This window comes from Brassica oleracea, chromosome C9 (genome assembly GCF_000695525.1).
Source record: "Brassica oleracea var. oleracea cultivar TO1000 chromosome C9, BOL, whole genome shotgun sequence".
Classification (NCBI taxonomy): domain Eukaryota; kingdom Viridiplantae; phylum Streptophyta; class Magnoliopsida; order Brassicales; family Brassicaceae; genus Brassica; species Brassica oleracea.
This window is the reverse complement of record NC_027756.1, coordinates 12,262,840-12,273,189: the sequence shown is the minus strand read 5'-3', so window position 1 is coordinate 12,273,189 and position 10,350 is coordinate 12,262,840. Positions and strand designations below refer to the sequence as shown.

The window sequence follows — 10,350 nt, the reverse complement described above, 5'->3', positions numbered from 1 at the left end:
CATGTTCTCTACCAGCTCTTCTGCCTCTTCCTCAGTTCTTCCCAAGAAGAAACCATTGCTGGCAGTATCAAGCATGTTTCTGCACTGTGGTAGAGCTCCTCTATAGAAAGTGCTAAGCAAAATCTCCTTGCTGTAACCATGATGAGGGCATTGAGAACAGTAGCCCTTGAACCTCTCCCATGCTTCACTGAAGCTCTCTAGACCTTTCTGTTGAAACCCAGAGATTTCATTCCTGATCTTAGCTGTTCTTGAAGTAGGGAATAACTTGTCTAGGAAAACTCTCTTACACTCTTCCCAAGTAGTGACAGTGTCACTTGGGAGAGTCTTCTCCCACTGGTGTGCCTTGTCTCCAAAAGAGAAAGGGAACAACTTCAACTTGAAAGGATCCCCAGAAACACCATTTGTCTTGGCCAAGCCACAATATTTATCAAACCATGATACTTGTTGTTCTCTATGGTGTTGAGCAGCCCTGACTTGATCTCAAAGTTGCTGTTCTCCACTGGTGGTGCTCTGATTCCCAACCTATGACCATTAATGTGAGGTTGATCATAGGCTCCAATGGCACGAGCTTGGCGCGGTGGATGTTGTGGCTGGCGCTGTGGTCGAAGGTGATCAGCTCTTGGATCAATGCCCCCTAGGGCATCACCATCTTGAGGCAGATTCTCTATATCAAACCCCAACCTTTGCAAGTGAGCATGTTGCTCTACTTCTCTTCTCTGTCTTGCAATCTCCCTCTCAAGTGCTCTAATGTGTTCCACTCTTGGAACTAGGTTTGTTGCACATCTGCTTCTTGTGATCATACACCTGAAATTCAAAGGTAGAAAAAGAAAGAGATGCAATAACACAATTAAACAAAAATTGACTTAGTCTCAAGCAAGTGACTAAATCTCAATGTCACAATCAACTTAGAATTTGACAACGGCCCCAATTTGATGTTAGAAGTTTTCAAGGCTCCTAATCAAATGTTATAGTATAAAGTATGTCCAACCAGTTCTAAGTGATTCTAAAGCAAAGAGAATGCAAGACCATGGTTAATCTAAATGCTATCAATTGGCAAGATGATTTTGAAGAGAGAATACTACTAAAATGCAATAAAGAACAAAGCATTTCTTTCTTATGAGATGGAGAATTCATGGGCTAAGGGAATTGACCTTGGGTGATCAAGTTTCAATGTAAAGGTAGTATCTTTCAATCAATCTATCAACTTTAGACCTAGACACAATCCTAAACAACCGTCCATTGCTTCCTAGTGATATCTTCGTCTTTTCGAATAACAAACTCCATGGAAAGCATATCCTCTTCTTTTTAAACCATAAAGGAGAGACTTATATGTATTAACCGGTACAAACATTCTTGACATCTTATAAAAAAGTATCTAACATCCCAACTGCTTCATCCAAGTGGCCATGACCGCACAATCCTTGAAACAATCTCTTGCAACACCAAAGCCATAAACCACTGCCTAACGCTTGGACTTATTTAAACTATTGAGAAGGATTTTCTTATCAGTTCACCGAAGAGGAACGCCGATGGTGGTCATGTTTGAAATTTCCCTTGATGGACTGAACATGGAACAAACCATTAATCCGTAAGACTAACAAACATAAACTGATAGGTTGAATATAGAATGATCGAATCTCTACCACCGGAAAGACACCACCAAACCTGAATGTTGATGGACAAAAGCTGACATTAAATCGAAAATCAAGTATCAGAAAATCACACCCTATTAAAAGGAAAATCACCACACCAAATACGAAGAGGACAAACACCGATGGCCAGTTAGCGAATCGAGGAAAATCTATCACCAAGAGAGTTAATGACAGCGCACGACTCCACCAGATATCATAAGAAAAAGATGATGAAATCGCTGATTAATTATCATGTTACAGAATATTAAAGTATAGTGGACAATTTTACATCTTTTATAAGAATTTAAGTCCAATTGCACCATCGTGAACTGCACTATGAGATTCACGTCTGAAAGAACTTCTTGCATCATACTAAAATCTCTTATAATGTATAATTTACTTTTTTTCTATAACGTGAAACCCATACTTTTTTTGTTTATAATCAGAAATAAATTTTAAGTAATTGGGTTTTTCTATTCGAACTCATATTATAAAATATTTTGGTTTTAACTTTTGTTTAACATTCTGTATATTGTATAAAAAAGCATTTTACAAAGTTTTCTAGACATTTTCGTATTGATATCTATCCTTTACTCATCTAGTGTTTAGTTTTTTATAGTTAATCATAGACCATAAATGAAAAAATTCATTGGTATACTGTTTGTATAAATGTTCTAACTGTTTTGGTAAATTTTTAGGCCATATGCAATGGACATGCTGAAAGAAGGAAGTTGATTAGGTAGATTCAATTCACTTGAAAATTAAAAATGTGGGGTCATGAAGAACACATGTCATCAACTAAAGCAATTTATATATAGTCAATGACATGTGTTGTAATATTATTGAATAATTGTAATTTTTTCATTACAATTACTTGAAGTTAATTTTTATAATCAATTTATTTATTTTTATTATATTATATATAAAAGTTCAACATTTCTAATTGTACAAATAGAGAATTTTCATTTGATTTTTACATAAATTTTTAAATTAAAACTTTATATAAAATCATTTCTCTTGCAATAATTTTTTTAAATAAAATTATAACAAAATTCATCATTTTTATAATATAAAAATAGAGACTACTCTTATTTTATTTGAATACATAAAAACGTTATTTTCATTATTATTTTATATTAGCTCCTAATCAATTATTTTGGTGTTTTAAAATCACTTTTAATTTCTGTTAGTGATTTAATTGCTTTATTTTTTTGTAAACTATCTGTTTTTATTTGCTATTTTGTGTGTGTCGTATAGTGTGTACTTGAAGTTTTGTAATTTTATTTGTTTTACTAGTACTAGTTTAACTAGATGATAACCCGCGCGGATGGACGGGATGAGTTTTTTATATTAATGTTTGTTCATTAAATATTTTTAATATTTTGCAACACTACAATCTTTATCTATTGTAAAATGTTGGTCTGTTAAATGTATCATCGTTGGTGAAGAGTTAACATATTACATAAAATTTTAATTATTTTCAAGACTTCCTATGCACAAAAAAATAGGTTTTGCGGATGACACAAATCAACAAAACCAGAAAGGCAACATCGATTGTAAAATGACGAAAGGGGATTAGGTTTTCTGCTCTCGATTTGTTTACTATTGACTCTCCATAAGTGGTTTCATTTTCTACCTCTATAAAATTGTGCTTTTGTTCTCGTTTCTGTTTCAATGATATAAGTTTTGTTGTTTTTTTAACTTCTTTTGTGAATTCGGTGAATTACATAAGTGTTAATTCAAAAAGATGAACATTTGTAACATATCTAAGAATCAAAATTTCGACGAAAATCAATGGCAAGCTCTATTCACAGTTTAGTGTTCAAATATAATATATCAATTTATTATAGAATATAAATGCAGACTCAAAATATAAATATTTGTCTAGTATATATTCACCGGTTCGATCTAAAAATCATCTAATTTAAGAACAACAAAACAAACTACTTATTTTATTAACATATGCTTTTGAGGTTTGTTACTTAAGAGTATACCAATAAAAATATATATAATAATTTGTCATTTTAGTATATGTAAAATATGTATAAACTAAGAACTGTTTGAATTATAAATCAGAAAACTTATAATAAATAGTTCAAATATCCCGTTCTTACAATTATTATAGTTAGGTATGATATTAGGGAGAAACAAACATTAGACGGACGTTTTGTGATTCACGGTTTAAATTTTTGTTACATCAAATATAAAAATATTAATAAAATCATATGAGTAGTAAGTGTTAATAATAAATATTTATATTAAAATATAATATATATATATATATATATATATATATATATATATATATATATATATAGTGTTCCAGTATTAAAAATCATTTCGATTTGAAGAAGTGTAGTTTTAGGATTGTCGGGATCAAATAACATATTAGAAACCACATATTTAAAAAATAATTTGTATACATTAAAGTAAGCACATAAATCAAAACCAATATCTTTTGTTTATTTACAATCATGCTTTTGGTAAATAAATCAAAGCAATTATTTTATTTACTTTATATGGTATATATTTAAACTTTAGTGATATTGAAATATATATATATATATATATATATTATATTTTAATATAAATATTTATTATTAACACTTACTACTCATATGATTTTATTAATATTTTTATATTTGATGTAACAAAAATTTAAACCGTGAATCACAAAACGTTTAATGTGAGATTTTTCAACACAAATTTCAAAAGTAAAATATTAAGATCTCAATAATTTTTCAATGCAAATTTTGAAATTAACATTTTTATATATTTTATATAGTATATAATTTAATTTAAATTATATTAATATATGTATATATAATATGAATATCTATTAATGAGACTTCATATTCATACTATTTATGATCATTTTTATCTTGTTTGGACAAAAAAAAGTTAAATCATTGATCACAAATTTTTAATGTGGGACTTTTAACATTTTTAGTAATTTATAGTTGTTTTAAAAAATTTAAAAAATAATACATAAAAAAATCTAAAATTTTCATACAATTTAATATGATTAATAATATAAAATTAAATATAAAATAAATATGATACAAACATTGTTATTAAATCTCATATATATTAATCATGGAGCATTATTGTCATATATATATATATGTTAATCATATTAGGTAATTCCGTAGCTTTTATGTAAGGAAAGAATTGAGCATTATTGTCATATATATGTAAATGAATTAATCCCAATAATTGTTGTTTCATAAAATAAGCTAAGTTGTAAACCCAAATGGTATAAACTCTTGTTATTGTATTTAAGGCCTTTCACACCATTTTCTAAAAACAGTCAGTCATATCGAAAATCAATCTGTAACTTATTGGTTATTGGAACATGAATTTCTGTGGAATTTGATGATTTTAATAATTGAGAGGATTTTACAAGTTAACTAGATTTAACAGATTTTATCAAATACTTTTACACAGATTTTCATTACTTGTGTATAGAATTCTATTGATTGTTATTAACTTTTAAATTAAGAAATTAATGGTGGTAGAAAAAAAAAAAGGAAAGATAATTATTTCAATTAAGGCAATTCTTAAACAACTTTTAAAAAAGTTTTTGTCATAAAAAAAGATCTCAAGAAATAAAATGACCAAAAAAATTAATTTATACTTCTTACTTTATATAGATATATATATAATAATAAAAAATTATATAGTTTCGAAATATATGTTTTAAATTTGAATTTTTGTAAAAAAATTTTAAATTATTATTTTTGAAATATTTAATTAAAAAATACGAAAGTGCTTTTTTAAAACTATTTTTAATTTTTTCTATTTTTTTAAGTTGTGAATTGTATTATGTTAAAATTGTGATTTGTATATTATTTCATTCTTCAATTTGAGTTTTTGTATGTGAGTGTATTTTATTACATTGATTTCAAAAATCTTATGGGTATAGATGATATTCTCAAAGTTGAGTACTATGAGTAAAAACAAAGAAAATTTACATCCCAATAACAATAGATTTTAATAGAATCTTTTTTTTTTTTTTGTCATCAACAATACAGACTCATACTGACTCTGTAAACCAAACCGGATAATCTTCATCCATGTGAACGACGAAAGACGATTGCTTTCTAGCACTGCGTGCTAGACTATCCGCCTTTGAATTGTGCGTTCGTGGTACATAGATAAGCTCTGATCGGGAGAAACTCTCTTTCAGGATCTTGATATCATCCAAATAATTTGCAAAAGCTGGCCATTCTTCTGGTTCCGAAACCATCTTCACCAATTGAGAACAATCTGTTGCAAACGTGACCTGAAATTGACGTAAATTCCTCATACATTCCATTGCCCATAGTAGCGCTTCCATCTCCGCATGAAGAGGCGAAAGACTAGCCCGAACATTCCTCGCCCCCAACAATCCATTAAAACCTTCCAAAGTACTAAGCCAACCTTGCCCTGAAAAAGTAACCCCCTCTTTCCACGAGCCATCTGTGAAACACCATCTTCCTGGGATCGACGGCAATATCATATCTATTATTGGTGGTGGCATCCTCTGGTCATTCACAACTTGTGCCTCAGCCCACAATGTCGATTCTGTTTCCGCCAATTTAAGCGTATCCATATGGTCCATATCCAAATTGCTGAAAACTTTATTATTCCAATAACAAAGGATTTTGAGTGGAATTTAAAAATCATCACTCCAATAACAATGGATTCTATTTAGATTTTAAAAATTCACAGACCAATAAGAATGGAATTTCAAAATTTAATAACTCCTCTAGAATTCTTTACCCAATAAAGGCATGTGCTAATGCAAATATTTACTAATCTGAAAGTGTGCCAATTTGGAAAAGGAAAATCTTGTGTCAATTGGTTGAAGAGCAGTATTTTTTTTCTTTCTTTAAACTAACTTATTATTAGCACATACAACGGCAAAGCAAAACGGACTTTAGTTCATATATTTGTCAAACTAGTAGAATCTTCCATACCTAATTAAGAAAAGGCGATATAAACGTGATTTGTCTCAAAAACAAACATCAATTATGAAAGAGAGCAGATTGTCAGTCACTCTCTTAAGTCTTAACTATAGCTTTATCGTAACACGTTTTATATATATATCCGCATACTGATCCTATACTGTCCGACTTCAGATTATTATACAACTATATTAAAGTTAAACATTACATATCTGAACTTTGGTGCTGATATACTATACTATTTCAAAAATGTTGGCGTTGTTGCCATTGAACTATAATTGATAAGGAATATACGTCACCCCTTCATGTATGAGTAAAAGATCATACGTTTTTAACAAAACAAAATAAATAACCACAAGTTTTGTGATGATTGGTTACAACATTAACTCACATAACAAGTTATTAATAAAAAATGTTAGTTTATGGTGCTAATGAGAGTATGATTATATGTTTATAAGATATTGTAATCGATAGTGTTGATTCATGATTTGCTTGCAAACAACGATATCTAGAGGAAATAATTCCATCACATGCTCCATAAGAAAGTATAATGAATGTTTATAATATTACTCAAAATCATAATTCAGATAGACATAAGTCACAGTCTCTTTTTATCATTATGCATTTCGTATCAACCCCTCGTAAGTAATAATGGTCCCTCATTTCAAATAATACTATCTATCTCTAGCAATTCTAAGAATATATAACTAAAACATGGAGTAACAATATGGACTTCTAAGAAACCCATTTATATATTATATATTAATAAAAATACTTTACAGATACATTTTCGAGCGATGCCAACAAAAAAAAAGGGATACATTTTCGAGCAGAACAAAATGTATTTTTATAGATGAAGTAGGAAAAATACAAATCTCCCTATTGAAAATAAAAAGAGTTACAAATCTCAATTCTTTATTCTGTGTAATAACATGGTAAAAACATTACAATGTAAGGACGTACTTGTATGACATATTATTTTTCTTTGACAAAAAAATGACAAATTTACAATATAATAATTATAAGCATCTAGTTCCAAAAGGTACAAACATGAAATTGTATTTGTTTTCTTCTTTTATAATTCAAGAAAACCCTTTAACAAAAGTTACAAAACCCCTTTAACAAAATATAATACTCATTTCGTTTCATATTAAGCATTGTTTTAGCTTTTAAATTTTATTTTATTATAAGTGTCGTTTTACATTTTCAATGCAAATATTAAATGTTTTCCAGTTTTTATCCTTATTCTTAAATCATTAGTTAACAAAATCATGTATTAAATAGGGGTAAAATAGTATATTTAATTTTTTTTTTAATTTTGTGTGAAAAAACTTAAACAACAATTATAATAAAACGGATGGAGTAATGTATATTCTATACTTGCCTCCCTCTCTCTCTATTTTTTTTATTATCGAAATAGATAAAATACTTTTGTTTCTTACAGCTGATGGTATGTATTAGAGCTCAGCGATAACATTCTAGGACCTACCTTGACAACACACGCTCATAAATAGTTTGTCAACTCCCAAAAAACACTGTATTGGGTATTTCCTTAATTTAACATACTTTTGTGGTTTTTGAGCTAATTTACTCTTTTTTATAAAAAGATCGTGGTCGTAGCTAACTACCTTATAATCAGTAGAAATATCGCCACTAGCTTTCAAACTATACATTAAAAACAAGGGACAGGTATCCTTTACGTTAACTATTTATTAGTTGGTATTAATAAAACGAATACAATTAACCGGACCTCGTGGTCTGGTGGTATAGGAACCTCGGCTGAGGTGCCCGCCATCACGAGTTCGAGGTCCGGTCACAGCGGATTTAACATGGTTTCCGTTTGGCCGCCAGGACCCTCCAGTTCCGGTTGGACGCGGTGTTGGATCCGGGCTGTTCCTTTACTCCCTTGTGATCGCCTATAAAAAAAAAAAAAAAAAAAAAACGAATACAATTTCTGTACAAATCTGTTGAAAATGTTTTTTAATAATTTGATATGTTCTTCAAGAACTTGAGATACATTACGTCATTAAGATTGAGACAATCACGTCATGTTCCCAATGAGATTCCTAGTTGAACTTCGGATGTTCGACCTCACGTGCCAAAACACAAACGACCTTGTCAGATGGACGAAGCCGTTATATATACAGCATTCTTAGAGACTCATTGGAGTACTCCTTAACGACAATGACATTTCAGATTAATTCTGAATATTTTAGATTTAAAAAAAAAAAAAAAAGATGATCATTCACGAGTCGTCACGTAGTCTTGGAGACCGCAAATAGTGCAAGGATTCACTAAGAAAGAGTCTTTATTTAGAAATTTTAAGGATTGAATCCTTAGCTTTTGGTAGGATCCACTGATTATTTAATTATTTTTTTCCTACGGACTCCCACTTAAGGATTCCCATTGCGGATGCCCTTACACATTGTAAGAACACCTTGGGTTCTACCCATTGAAGTTATAAAAAACCTCAATTGGAGTTCTAAAAATAAATATGTATATATGTATATATTATATATATGTATATAGTTGTGGGATTCACTAAATAGTGTAGAATCCCTACTAAAGATTTTAAAAACAAAACTTTTAGAACCTTTGGATAGAAATTCTACACTATTTAGTAGATCCCACAACTACATGCACATATACAATATATACATATACACATATTCATTTTTAGAATTCTAATGGATAGAATCCCATTGATGGTGCTCTAACACCTTCAGCAACGTGTACTCAGTGAATATACATGACACGTGCCTGTCTAAGAATGGATTGGCGACATCAGAAAAGGCATTCTCACAAGAGTTCTCAAAACTTATAAAATTACTGTTGTAACTGAGCGGCTATTGTTAAGAACATAATTAGTGAGGATGAATTCTCACAAGAGTCCTCAAAACTTATAACTGAGCGGCTATTGTTAAACGTTTTAATTAAGTACTTTGAAAAGGGATTTTCATCCTAGATCCCTTTTTTTTTTAGCGCTTAACTTGAAATCTTCATTGTACTTTGAAAAAAGCAAACAAATTATCTTTAAGAAGATATTTAAATAACACAACAAGAATGCTGGGTGGTTCATTCAAAAGTGTTCAACGAACCCGACGAAAAGATAATATAGCTTGAGATATTTTGTTAAAAAAAAAGAAGATAATATAGCTTAAGATATTTTGTTTGGGAGCTCAACTTTCTATTAGAATTGCTCTGTTGAAACATTTAAACCAAAAAAAAATTGCTCTTTGACAAAAAAAAAAGAAAGAAATGTTCTAACTTCTACGACTATAGTAATATCTCACATTATTTAATAATGAAAATTAATTAAAACATATAATAGAAATCAATATCTTGTTTGATAAATTCTGACCACACTGTATTTATGTAATAATTCAATTATTTTTAAAACATTATGAAACTAAATTTTAATATATCAAACTTTTTAAAGGTTCACATAGTTTCGATCTTTACGAATTCCCTAAGTGTAGATCATATATATATATGAACTTTACAATAGGAGAGGCAGAATATATACGAGAGAGGAGACTAGTCTAGGTTAAGTAATTACAGAAGGTTCCTAAAACAGAACGATATACATTAAGGTTGAGATCTTGAGAAAATCTCGTGATATGATCTCTTACACTAAGAACCGCATCAGTCGATTATGATGGGTAAATTATCGATTATGATGGGTAAAGTCGTGTTAGGATGATCATATGTTGAAACGTTTTAACTTGGCTTTGATATAAACATAAAAAGGAAATTAGATATACATAAGA

At 29.6% G+C, this 10,350-nt stretch overlaps 1 pseudogene; it reads right to left on the bottom strand.

Annotated features, from left to right (window-relative positions):
* The window catches only part of LOC106314342, an 11,105-nt pseudogene extending 4,871 nt beyond the window's left edge, over window positions 1-6,234 (bottom strand).
* Window positions 6,235-10,350: the final 4,116 nt, after the last annotated feature.